At 41.0% G+C, this 12,521-nt stretch overlaps 1 pseudogene; it reads right to left on the bottom strand.

Moving 5' to 3' along the window:
• Positions 1-9,511: 9,511 nt before the first annotated feature.
• Positions 9,512-11,871, bottom strand: LOC122665742 (annotated as a pseudogene).
• Positions 11,872-12,521: the final 650 nt, after the last annotated feature.

Below are 12,521 nucleotides of genomic sequence, written 5' to 3'. Positions count from 1 at the left end.
TCAACGGTTCAGGACTTGGTGTTGGCAAGACAGACACAGCTCCCTCTTATTATGTCTCTCACAAAGCACATTGTGGAGGTAAGGTGGAAGCGGCCCTTGAGAGAGTGGTATATATTAAACGTTGATGGCTCCTCTCTAGGGAACCCAGGCGCCATTGGTGCAGGTGGACTCATCAGGAATCACCTTGGTGCTGCAATTCGAAGCTTTGCTTCATATCAAGGGGTAGGAACCAATTTCTTGGCAGAATTGAGTGCCTTGCTGGTGGGAGTGGATGAAGCTTGTTCTTTAGGCATCACGAAGCTATGGATTGAAACTGATTCAGCGGCCTTGGTACACGTGGTTCTCTCTTCCAAAATCCCTTGGGCCTTTTTACAAAGATGGTGGTCAGCCAAGTCCTTTTTGGACAGCATACAATGGAGAATTACCCACTGTTACAGGGAAGCTAATGCTGCAGCAGACGCATTAGCTAATCAAGCGGCAAAGCATAAGACCCAAAACTTTTGGAACACCCCACCCCCCATTCATTGCTGCGACAATCTCTTATGATATGGAGAGCAGGCCATATTATAGGTTCCCCTAGTTAAGGGAAGTACATGTAGTTGGAGGTCTCTAGGATTCCTAGAGATGGGGGGATTTTGTGAATCACTATGCACTATATTTTCATAAATTAATTCTACACACATTGCTGATCTTTAGCAAAAAAAAGGATTCACAATGCATGTTCATGTTTTCTTCTACTTTTCTTTTGAGCAAATGAATTAGTTCAAGCTGGGCATTTGAAGTCAATGAATGCTTATGAAGGGTCTACTTTTATCTTTGAATAGAAAGATCTTGGAAGATCTGATCTTGAAATTCCTTACAGCATTCTATAATTCTATGATCTCTAAGTCCGAAGAACCTGGGAATGTCTCTCTATTAGATCCTTCCTTGTGTGCTGCAAGATGATTGGCATAGTTGAGAGGAATGTTCCTAAGGATGACCCGAGAAATTCAGCAGTAAGAAATGTATGTCCCCCAGTTTTTTGTTAGTCTTTTTGCTTACTTGAGGCTCGACCTAGCCACCATTGTATCTCATTTTGTATTCCTATATGCATTCAAGTAATTTCTGACAATGTTGGTGATAATATTAGTGATATTTCTGGAATGAAATCTGATTTTTGGGTTCATATACTGACTCCTATGCTGCACTTGTTGCAAACTGCTAACTATTAAACCCCATCTCTCTCTCTCTCTCTCTCTCTCTCTCCCCAACTGTACTTTGAGAACTTGATATTGATTTGATTCTTGTATCAGATGGGATTGAGACACCCCACTCAAAATAAGTCAGAGTATATTAATATCAGTAATTTAGTTCCTTTCTCTTTTTGCATGTGCTTTTTTGCGCTTCCTCTTTGTGGCACTTGACAAACAAAATTACCCTCCACTTTTTATACAAATCTAAATACCCTTCAATCTTCCTATCTCCCTATCACAAAATACCTTCAGAGTCCTCTTTCTCACGTCCCTCCCCTATACTTTGTCTCCTCTCTCTCTTCACTTTCCTTTTTTTTTTCTCAAACTTTTTCTCTCCCCACTGTCTCCCTACTTTCCTTCTCTTTCTTAGACTCTGCCCCTCTTATCTCTCTCATGTTGCATTCTCTCCCCTCTTTCCCTCCCCCAATCCCTCTCTCCCTCACATCTCTCCGTCTTCTCATTCTCACCTACCTCTGCTCCCTCTCAAAATTTTTTTCACCACTAGAATCTATTGGGTTCCTCATTCTCTCTCCCCCTCTTCGCTCGCATCCTCCTATGATTCCCTCTTTCTCTCTCTCTCTCAAAATCTCTAATCATTCTTAGATGGGAAACTTATTCTATTAGGTAACTGGATCATCCGTACAATGTATTTGTCTTCCCTTTTTCTACCCCCTCTTTATACAACACGCCCCTCTTTTTTCACGTCTCACACTGTCTCTCTTCTCAAGGTAAGTAATTTTCCATTCTTTGCTCACCCAAAAAAATTTCATTCTTCTACAAAAATATTGTCTTTCTGTTCAAAATTACTCGATATACAAGCATGCTGCACTAAATGGATCAACATTCTCCTTGTTGAGTTTAACATTGAAGGCGAACAATGAATCCTTCTACCCTCTTTCTATTGTAGAAGATACAAGAAAAAGATAGTGTATTATGGTTGAGATTGCGAGATGAAGTGATTGCTCCTTTATTTTATTGTTAGCATGTGGGTTTAGGGTTTTGTGATATATTTCACTTTTATCTGTTGAAAGGGTTGTAGTAATATAGGTAGCATTACTCTGCTTTCAGAAAAAAATGCTTTTTCTTGAAGTGAAAAATAAGAAATTGATATTGTAGTTTTGGTGTTAAGAGGGGCTAAATGGTTTCTGTCTTATGGTTAATTCAGGTTGTTCTCCCTGTTTTTCTTTGTTAGCTTGATATCAAATCTTTGCACGCTGAAGGAGTTCTTCTAAATAGATTTGGGGATCGCATCAGATATGACGCTAGTTCAGACAAGATGGCTTTGGTGAAGTCTATTATGGTGGATGGAATGTGGAACTATGGTCCTCCTACTTCCTCAGAGCTTTCCTTGGTTTGGGGACGACTTACAGAAATCAGTAGACATAGTCAGGATGATTCTATCTTATGGACTGGCTCCCCATCAAGGGTCTTTTTTACAAATTCCGCTTGGAGCATAGTGAGAGTTCCTTACCCGAAAGTCAATTGGGCAGGTTCAATATGGTTTGACAATTGTATTCCCAGGCAATCTGTAACAACTTGGAAATGCTTGGTTGATGGGCTACCAACCAAAGACCAGATCCAAAAATGTACGGTGATGATTTCTCCAAACTGTACTTTTTGTTGGGCGGGAGTAGAGAATAGAGACTACTTGTTTTTTGAGTGCTCTTTTACGAAAAAGATTTGGGGAGATTTATTGAGCCTTTGTTCTCCGACTAGAAGGCCTAGTAATGGTATTCTTGTGGAAGCAGAATGGATTGCCTTGACCTTCAAGGGAGATTCAATTGGGTGTATTGCTAAGTTGGCCTTCTGTGCAACGGTTTCTCACATTTGGAAGGAGAGAAACTTCGGGATCTTTAGAGATAAAATGAAGACTATGCCTTGCCTCATCAGAGACATTAAAGCGGACGTCGAGGATAGGTGTAGAGCAGACACCCCCAAAGGAACGAAATCTTCAAGGAATATGTTTTTAGTCCAGAATTGGGGAGTGCATCCTATGTGGGTTGAGAGGAGTAATGTCTTGGGGAGATGACTGGTGTGGAGGGAGGGGTTTTTTGGTCTTTGTGTTTCATTTGTGTTCATGGGGTCCTTAAGGAATTGTTTGGATGGGCGGTGGGCCTTGGTTATGGCCTTAGTCTAGGAGCCTCTTGAGTCTTGGGGAGCCTAGGCCCAAGGCTCTTTAGGCTGCCTTTGCGTTGTATATATTTTTTTGTTTTCTTTCCTCGTTTAGCAATAAGATGATCAACTTATCAAAAAAAAAAATCTTTGCACTGGAGTGGTTAGGATGTCGGGAACCATGTTTTCCTTGAGTAGGGAAAAACTATCCTCAAGTTAATTTCTTCTTAAGGTGCTTTGAGTTTAAGAAAGTGACTTAGCTGCTTCAATTGATTTGTACCTGCTCTGTTTTTTACTTAACAAGTCCAGGCTGGAGAATGGGATGAAGTTGACAAATACTTGTGGGGTCACTAAGGTTTAGGACAGTTGATACTCAATGAAAATTTTCTTTGAAAGTATTTGGAAGCCCTTGATAGGTGAGTCTTTGCCTCTTAATACCCCTATTGTTTGTAATCTCACTTCCGGTACTTATTACTTGGTCCTCAGTGAATTATTGTGGTGCATTATGTGATCCTGTTGCATTTTTTCATTTTCACCTTGTATTGGATTTGCAGGCAGAATGAACAGCTGCAGAAGCCTCTTATTTCCCCTATTGTTTGAAATCTCACTTCCGGTACTTATTACCTGGTCCTCAGTGAATTATTGTGGTGCATTGTGTGATCCTGCTGCATTTTTCATTTTCACCTTGTCGTATTGGATCTGCAGGCAGAATGAACAGCTGCAGAATGAACAACTTTCCAAAAATGGAGACACAAAATCAGCCCGGAATATTATGCTTATGGAACTTAAAGAAGTTATTGAAGCAAATCTACTATTTTGTGATAATCTCAACTTTCCCTTCCAATATTCAAGATTTCAAAATCTGATTAATCAAAGGTTACATTTCCTTATGCTCCATTGTTTGTTATGTCAATGTGAAGTCAATGGTCGAATGGGTTGTCGGGATTCTCTAAACGCTCTTAGAGCGAATATGATTGCTTCAGCAATGATTACAGTTCAACCATTGTCTCAGCTGCCTTGGGTATATCTTTGCATGCCTTCCTCTGCTTATATACACTGCTCCTAAATATTGGAGATTTGACTTCTCATTCCATTAGGGAAGTTTGAGGAAAGGATGAGAGTTTGAGGAAAGGATGAGTGTCTCTATTTGACCTTTTTTTGGGGGGAAGGGGGCGTCACTAAGCTATCAAGGAGAGGGAAAGAACGATTTAACAAGTATTACTACATGAGTTTTAGCAGGGTTTGAGGGAGGAGGTTCTTGACCAAATAGTTCAGTTTCATAAATATTTATATGTATTGATATGTAAAAGAATCATTTTATAAAAGTAGGTGTCAAAATAAGCACAGTATCATCTGGTCCCAACTCTCATCTGAAATCCCACTCATAAACATAGCATTTTACAACCTAATACATCCCCTGCCAACCCCTTCCATCTTTTAGACGTCTCTTCACTATTCTTTCTCTCTCTCTCTCTCTCTCTCCAGTAATGCTGGAGCATATGGCATCTATATTCGAGATGTAGAAGGATCGGGGGAATTGCTTATTTTACTTCAAGATTGATCCTTACTGTTAGAACCAATGAAACAAATTACTGAGAGATGAAATAAAGGCTGGAAGCTAGATTATAAAATGAGTGGCATCTGGAATATGCGTACTCAGTTTGTATATTACATGCAAATGTTGGTGGAGAACAGTGAATGGAAACATTGTAAATTGTTGTTAGCAAGTCTCAGTTTGTATATTACGTGCAAATGTTGATGGAGAACGGTGACTGGAAACATTGTAACTTCTTGTTAGCAAATCTTGAACATAATTTTTTAGCTTTAAGGGTCAAAGCCATCTTGATCTGCCACCAGCCCAACTGGTTGAACAGGGGGAGCTAGGACCTGGCCTCCAGAATGGGTCAGAAGGTGGGCTAAGTTATAGGACATTGTATTAGATTGTACATGGACTGTGGTTCTTGCCTGAAAATCTACAACATTATTGGCTTTCGAATGTATAAACATCTAAACAGAATGTTCTTCTTCTTAACCGAGATTCGTCTTTTACATATACTTTACTGCAACATGGGGAACCAACAATCTCTTGGTCAACAGCCAATTATCTTTTTCCGTGATGTTTGTTAATTGCATTCCATTGTAGTTGTTAGTGGATCCTCTTGACCAACCCTTAACAATAGGCATTCCTTTGTCTGTCAGGTTCTTGCACTTTGTGATCACCCAAACATTATGGACAAAAGTGAACACTGGGCTTTGTACAGGTACATGGAAAGATTTTCCAAGAGAGACGCTTAGGATTTTCTGGCTTATGTTCATGACTTGCCCAACTCCTAAGATTTGGTGATGATTCTTCCCAAGTTGTTAAGTTTTAAGACTTGTCAAAGGTCATATGGCTCATTGGCTGAGGTTCCCATTTGAATTTGAGAGAGAGAGAGAGAGAGAGAGAGAGAGAGAGAGAGAGAGAGAGAGTATTGGCTTTTTTTCCAACATCTGTCTTGCTTCAGAGTTTGCTAACTTGATGCACAAATCTGTTAGGGGTGGTGGTATTGGCTTGAAGGTGGACGTCTCTAAAGCTTACGACTCCCTCTCTTGGGATTTCCTTTTCAAAGTTTTGAGGAAGTTTGGTTTTAGTGACCGATCGGTGTCCTGGCTGCATCAGCTGCTCTCCACTACCCGCATCTCAGTGCTGGTTAATGGGGGGTCCTGTTGGTTTTTTTGGTGTGGAAAGGGGTCTGCGACAGGGTGACCCCCTCTCCCCCCCTCTCTTCATCCTAGCCGAGGAGGTTTTGTGTAGAGGTTTGAAAAGATTGGTGGATTTGCAACAGCTCCTTCCCCTGAGAGGTCCTAGGGAGGTGGATACCCCAGGACATTTGTTATTTGCTGATGATGTGTTTATTTTCTGTATTGGTTCTCTCAGGTATGCCCGAGTGCTAAAGGAATTTTTGGAGAAGTACCAAATTTTTTCAGGCCAGAAGATCAATCTCGAGAAAAGCAAATTTTTTTGTGGAGCTATTATCCCCTCAAGAAGGCCTAGGATCTCGGATATGCTGAATATTCCTTTATGTTCTCTCTCTACAAAATACTTGGGTGTGGATATCTTCAAAGGGAGAGTTACTTCGGTCATGGTCCTTCCTTTAGTGGATAAATTCAAAAGCAGGATGTTAGGGTGGAAGGGGAAACTCCTCTCTCTTGTAGGTAGGGTTCAGCTGGTGAAATCGGTCATGCTTAGCATCCCGGTCCACAATTTCTCTATTTATTGGTGGCCTTCTTCCCTGGTATCACTTATGGAAAAATGGATTAGAAATTTCATTTGGTCGGGTGACATTGAATCGAGGAAGCTAGTGGCGGTCAAGTGGGACTTAGTGTGCAGACCGAAATCGGAAGGTGGTCTGGGTATTAGGAAATTAAGAGATGTGAATGCAGCCCTGCTCTGTAAATTGGTGTGGTCCATTAAGCATGAGAACTTCTTGGTTAGTAAGTTCTTGCGTGGCAGGTTTATGGATGGCAGCGGGGATCTTAAAACCCCTTCAGCTCCCTCTTCCATTTGGCCGGGAATTAGAAGAGTTTGGTCTGTGGTGCAGCGCCTGGATTGTTGGCGATGGAAGCTCTATTAATTTTTGGAAAGATCACTGGTTTGGGAGTTCTTCGATTCCCGAGGCCTCAGGCTTGCCAGAGGACTGGTTCATTGACAAGAAGGCGAGGGTCTTTGATTTCATTAAGGAATCTTCTTGGTCTCTCCCTCCGGTGCAAGCTGAGGTTCTTAAGAGGTCCTTTGAAGATATCCGGAAAGTGCCCCTCCCCCCCCTCCAATGTCGCTGATGTGTGTTGTTGTGGTCCCTCCATTTCAGGGAATTTTAGTTCTCGGTTTGCTTGGGACTGTGTTCGCAATAAACACCCCTGCGTTCCTTGGGGTAAGGTGATTTGGAACAATGCTTTGCTCCCTCGCCACTCTCTCTTTGCTTGGAGATTGGTTCTTCGTAAAATCCCTACCCAGGAGGCGCTGCGCTCGAAAGGTTTCCATCTCGCCTTCAGGTGTGTTCTTTGCTATGGTGCTTCGGAATCCCTTTCTCATCTATTCTTCGGCTGCGACTACTCTCTTGGCCTGGGGAAGTATTTTTTGAATTTTTTTGGTGTTTATTGGCTAGCTGTCTCATCTTATGAGGAGTTGCTAGCTTGGTGGTCTTCTAAGTTTAAGGTGGTGCCTATGCTGGATGCTTGGACTGTGGGGGCTGTTCTTATTCCTTTTTTAATCTGGGGAGAGCGTAACAACAGGTTGTTTGAGGCTAAAGAGAGATAGCAGGCTGCTTCCTTCTGTGCCTTGATCACCTCCATCAAGGAGATCGCCTTCTCCTTCAAATGACCGGTGACTAACCAATCAGATTTGCTGTGTGCCTGTCTCCTCCAAATTCCTATTATTACCCGTCCGCGGACGGTTGTTCAGGAGGTGTGGTGGTGTAGACCGCCTGCAAGCTGGGTTAAGCTGAATGGGGATGGGTGTTCTCTTGGAAACCCAGGTAGGGCTGGGGTTGGTGGGATTTTGCATGATGACCATGCTGCTCCTTAATTTTAGGGCCTTTGGCATTTTTTTGGGGATTTCTACTAATTATTTGGCAGAGTTCTTGGCCATTCTCCATGGGATTCTCCTTGCCAAGGAGAAGGGTGTCACCAGTGTGTGGATTGAATGTGACTCGGCGGCAGCCTGGATGGCTTTTCAAGGGAGGTCCATTCCTTGGCAGGTGCGTCAGTTGTGGCTTTCTATTTGGCCTTTCTTGAATTCCATAGATTGGAAGATCAGTCATTGCTTCCGTGAAGCAAATCATGTGGCCGATTTCCTTGCCAAGTACTCGGCTAAAGGTGCTTGTACAACTTTTTGGGATGCAGACCTCCCCTCTTCCTTAAATAGCCATTTGTCAGATGATGCTGTGGGGCCGCAAAAATTCAGATTTAGCTAGCTGATTTGGCTGGGGTTGGGTGTCTTGTGTGAGGACCGTGTCCTCTCTTTGTTGTTTGTATCTGACTGGGTATACCTGGTCTTTTTCTTGTAGTCTCTTTTTCTTTTAATACATTTTTTGCTGACCTTTAGCCAAAAAAAAGAGGGAGAGAGAGTAAATTCATTTAATAAATGGAAGGGTACATATTCCAACAAACTAATTTCCACTCAAGACTTTGGCTTGATTGAATATTTTGGGAACTCAATCATATGACTTGTCATTTGTCAAAGAAGACTTCAACCGAAAGAAAACTTTGATGTATAAGAAAATACATTATATCCTCTTCTTTTCCTTATTTTTAAATCCTTTATTTTTGTTGTTGTGGTGCCCATTACTTGGGAAGAGATTTTGGTTGGACGCTTGTTCACTTATGTAGTCCATGGAATGGAAATAATACTAAGACTTTACGAGCTTATTGAGAACTTCATTATGACTCAACATCTGCAAACTATGCAAGCAATTTCAGAAAAGGTTAGTATTTTGATTATTCCTGGATCTCTCAAATGGCCAGCAATTTGTAGTGATGTTCAATTCGTACGGTTCTGGATTCACATTCAACTCCTTGTCATGTCCATGAAATCCCTTGAAACAATTGAGCTGGGACCAAAGGGATATAAGGATCTGTACCTTAGTCTTTTAGCAAATACTGTTGAGCAAGCCATGAAGACTAAGAATGATATACTCTATACTACATAACTTCTCAACAGAATAGCCTAATATGTCCAATTTTTTTAAATACTCATTCACATTGTTTCTTTTTTTGAGCTGGGACCAAAGGGATATAAGGATCTGTACCTTAGTCTTTTAGGAAATATTCTTGAGCAAGTCATGAAGAATAAGAATGATATACTCTATACTACATAACTTCTCAACAGGATAGCCTAATATGTCCAATTTTTTTTAATACTCATTCACATTGTTTCTTTTTTTAACTTTTATTTTTTCATGTGCAATTGCAAACATACACATGTGCATTTGCACATGTGAGTTTACTAGTATATATATAGTACAAGTAACCCTAACCAAGACTCAGACTTCTATTAGGAAAATGCATACTAGGCAAACATATTACATAAAATCAGACTTCAACTAGAAAAAATAAGATACATAAATAGAGACAACACAAAGCAGAAGCACACAAACTTGAACATGATCACGATATTGCTAGGCTAGCACACTCCTTACAAATTGTTGCCACAAAGGTAAAGGCGATAACTTGGAACAAGAAGTAGATGGTTGGCTCTTGAAACAGTTATTGCAAACTTTTCAGTCATGTCAAAGTCTTTAGGTGACATGCCATTTGGTAACTCCCAATCGAAAGCATGTACCAATTGTCCAAGTATACACAATTGTTAGGCTCAAATGTATACTGGGACATCCTCTACGACCAGATCCAAATGGGATGAGTTGGAAGTCATGTCCGTGGATATCAATATTAATTTCTATAAATCTTTCAAGCAAGAATTTTTCAGCATCATCATAAGTCGACCACATATTAGGGTCCCTTTGAATTGCCCAAGCATTTATAATCACACAACACTTCTTGGGTATATGGTATCCATTGATTGTTATGTCTTCCAAGGACTCATGGGGAGCTAGCAACCAAGCAACAAGATGAATCCTCATGGTTTCCTTCACAACCATGTCCAAGTACTCTAGTTTAAATAAATCCTCTTCATCAACTAGCCGATCTATGCCAACTTTATTCCTCAACTCCTCATGGAGCCTTTCCATCACCTTAGGATTCCTTAAGAGTTCTGAGAGGGCCCATTCAACAGTGACAGCCGATGTGTTTATTGCAGCCAAAATCATGTCTAAAATGATTCCTTTTATACTAGTTCAATCGATCATGTAGTGTTGTTCTTCTGCTTGCATATGTTCTGATTCCACCATCAAAGACAACATCACATCCATGAAGTCCTTCTGGTTGTTGTTACGTTCTTTAGGATTGTTTATGTGCTCATCAATGATCTTCTCCAAAAACCCATCAAAGACTTTGTTAATTTCCTTCATGCGTTGACCCAATCCCTAATTAACAACGCTACATTAGATTGCCTTTCTTTCAAATTCCATGACAATATGTAGATGGCAACCCAAAATAGTGAAGTAAATCTTTTTTGGTGAATAAAAATATATATTAAAAAAGTAAAAAAAGATAGAGGACAAGAGTCAAGAAGGCTAACTAAGGGAAAGACCCTAACAAATCAACATAAGATGAATCCACAACTTACTAGTGCCCAAGAAAAAGGGCCAAGGCTATTAGATTCCCTTTAACAACCTCTTTTCCTTTTGTTTTTTTTTTGTTTTTGTTTTCAATGAATAAAGAATTTATTAAAAGGAAAGAAGAGAAACTAAATAAGACAGCCCAAAGGGAACAAGATGCTGAGCCCTCGACAGGATAAGTCGATTATTGGAGAAATCAGTATCCTCCGAGGCATGAAGGTGGTCAACCTTAGATCTGACATCAAACTCAATAGCAATCCAAATCTGGTAATAAGAACGGGATAAAATATTTACTGTAGTGAATGATCAACTAATCTATTTTCTAAGATACTAATAATATGTAGGGAAAAGGAATGCTAACCGATGCTGTATGTGGGCGTGTATCTGTGTCCAGAAAGCCCGGTGCAAAAAGGCCGCCACACCCCTAGATTTTCCCACCTTTATAGAGTAGTGCGGCGGTCTTTTTGCGTCGAACTGTGTCAGGACACAGGTAAATAACGACCACACATAGCACCAATTAGCGTTCTTTCTCCCTAATATGTAATAGAGATAAAATTACCTGAAGGTCAAGTGTTCCGATATAGGGAATGAAATCGACCAAGTTAAAAGTCCCAAGAAGATTGTCGTATTGCTCAACAACTGATTTCAGGTGGAAAATATCGAGCTTGTTACCAATCAGCATCCGAAAGGTCATATCCTCAATCAGCGATCCCACCTTGGCAGTCATATCAACCACTGCACCAACTTCGGCAGCCTCCCTAAGAGATCCAACAAGGAGGTCCAGCTCCTCGATCCCTTCTCATGTGCTTGAATGAATCAACCTTTGTTGCACTTAGAAGCTCTATGGTGCACAGCTTGCGCATGTTGCGCCAATATGTACCGTATTGTGAGAAAAGCAGGCCTTTGTTCCCATAAGACATATACTGGGTACCCATAGTGTAAGGTCTTCCAGCAAAGACTATGTCATGGGTCTTAAGGAACAACTCTGCTGCTTGAACCGATGACACCACCACAGTTAGCACGAGGCTGAGCCTGATGGACATGATGGGTCCATATTTCTGGGCCATTTGATGGAGGGTACGGTGAGGGATATCACCCAACATGAGAAGATTGCCGAGAATCGGAATCCCCCGAGGGCCCGGCGGCGGTCGTTGGCGTTCATCACTTTGTTGCTTGGCCCTTCTTGATGCATGCCGAAGATGGATAGATAAATACCAGAGCCCTCCAAGCAGTACAACTATGAGAATTGCAGTGGTCCAAGAAGACATTAGGAGATCAGGAAGTGAAGGATACTGCAAATTATTGGTGGACATCATTAGATTCTCCTCTTTTATAGATGGTAGATAATGGGCTGCGTCTAATTGCGAGGTGATATATTATACTTTACAGATTGTGATGAACATGGTGGCCAAATTTTATATTCCTATCAGAGCATGGTGGCAGCATTTCTTAATGAAATATATATGGATATGGGCTATCGTGAAGCCACAAAAGTCCCTCTTCATTTTTTGACAAGAGACGGGAGGAGTGGGCGTATTGCACATGGAGGACTTAGGGTGGATCTACTTCTTGTTGAAAGTATGTCCATCAAATCTAATTGTATAAATTGAGGGAAAAAAAATCTCTACTTGGTGGTGTTTCCTACGTTTTCTCACAGGGCACCATGAGATGACGCCTTTGACCCTGGGTAGATACTCAGGTGTGTTAACCCATTGGCCCAGACGCTTGTGTAGAGACCATGCGACCAAGTAGAGATCTCTTGCCCATAAATTAAATTATGATTTAAATATAGGCTTTGGTAATCTTTAGGCTTTAAGTTAAAACTTCATGACTAAGGATGAGACTGGACACCCTGTTCTTATAGCTTTCACACTGTATATATGTACCTAAAAATGGAGATTCCAGGGCACAAGTACAAGTATACATACTATGTATACATTGAATTAGATCATACAAGAATCAC

The sequence above is a fragment of the Telopea speciosissima genome, chromosome 6 (assembly GCF_018873765.1).
Source record: "Telopea speciosissima isolate NSW1024214 ecotype Mountain lineage chromosome 6, Tspe_v1, whole genome shotgun sequence".
In the NCBI taxonomy this organism is placed as follows: domain Eukaryota; kingdom Viridiplantae; phylum Streptophyta; class Magnoliopsida; order Proteales; family Proteaceae; genus Telopea; species Telopea speciosissima.
Note: the sequence above shows the minus strand (reverse complement) of the source record. Positions and strands in the feature narration are given on the sequence as shown.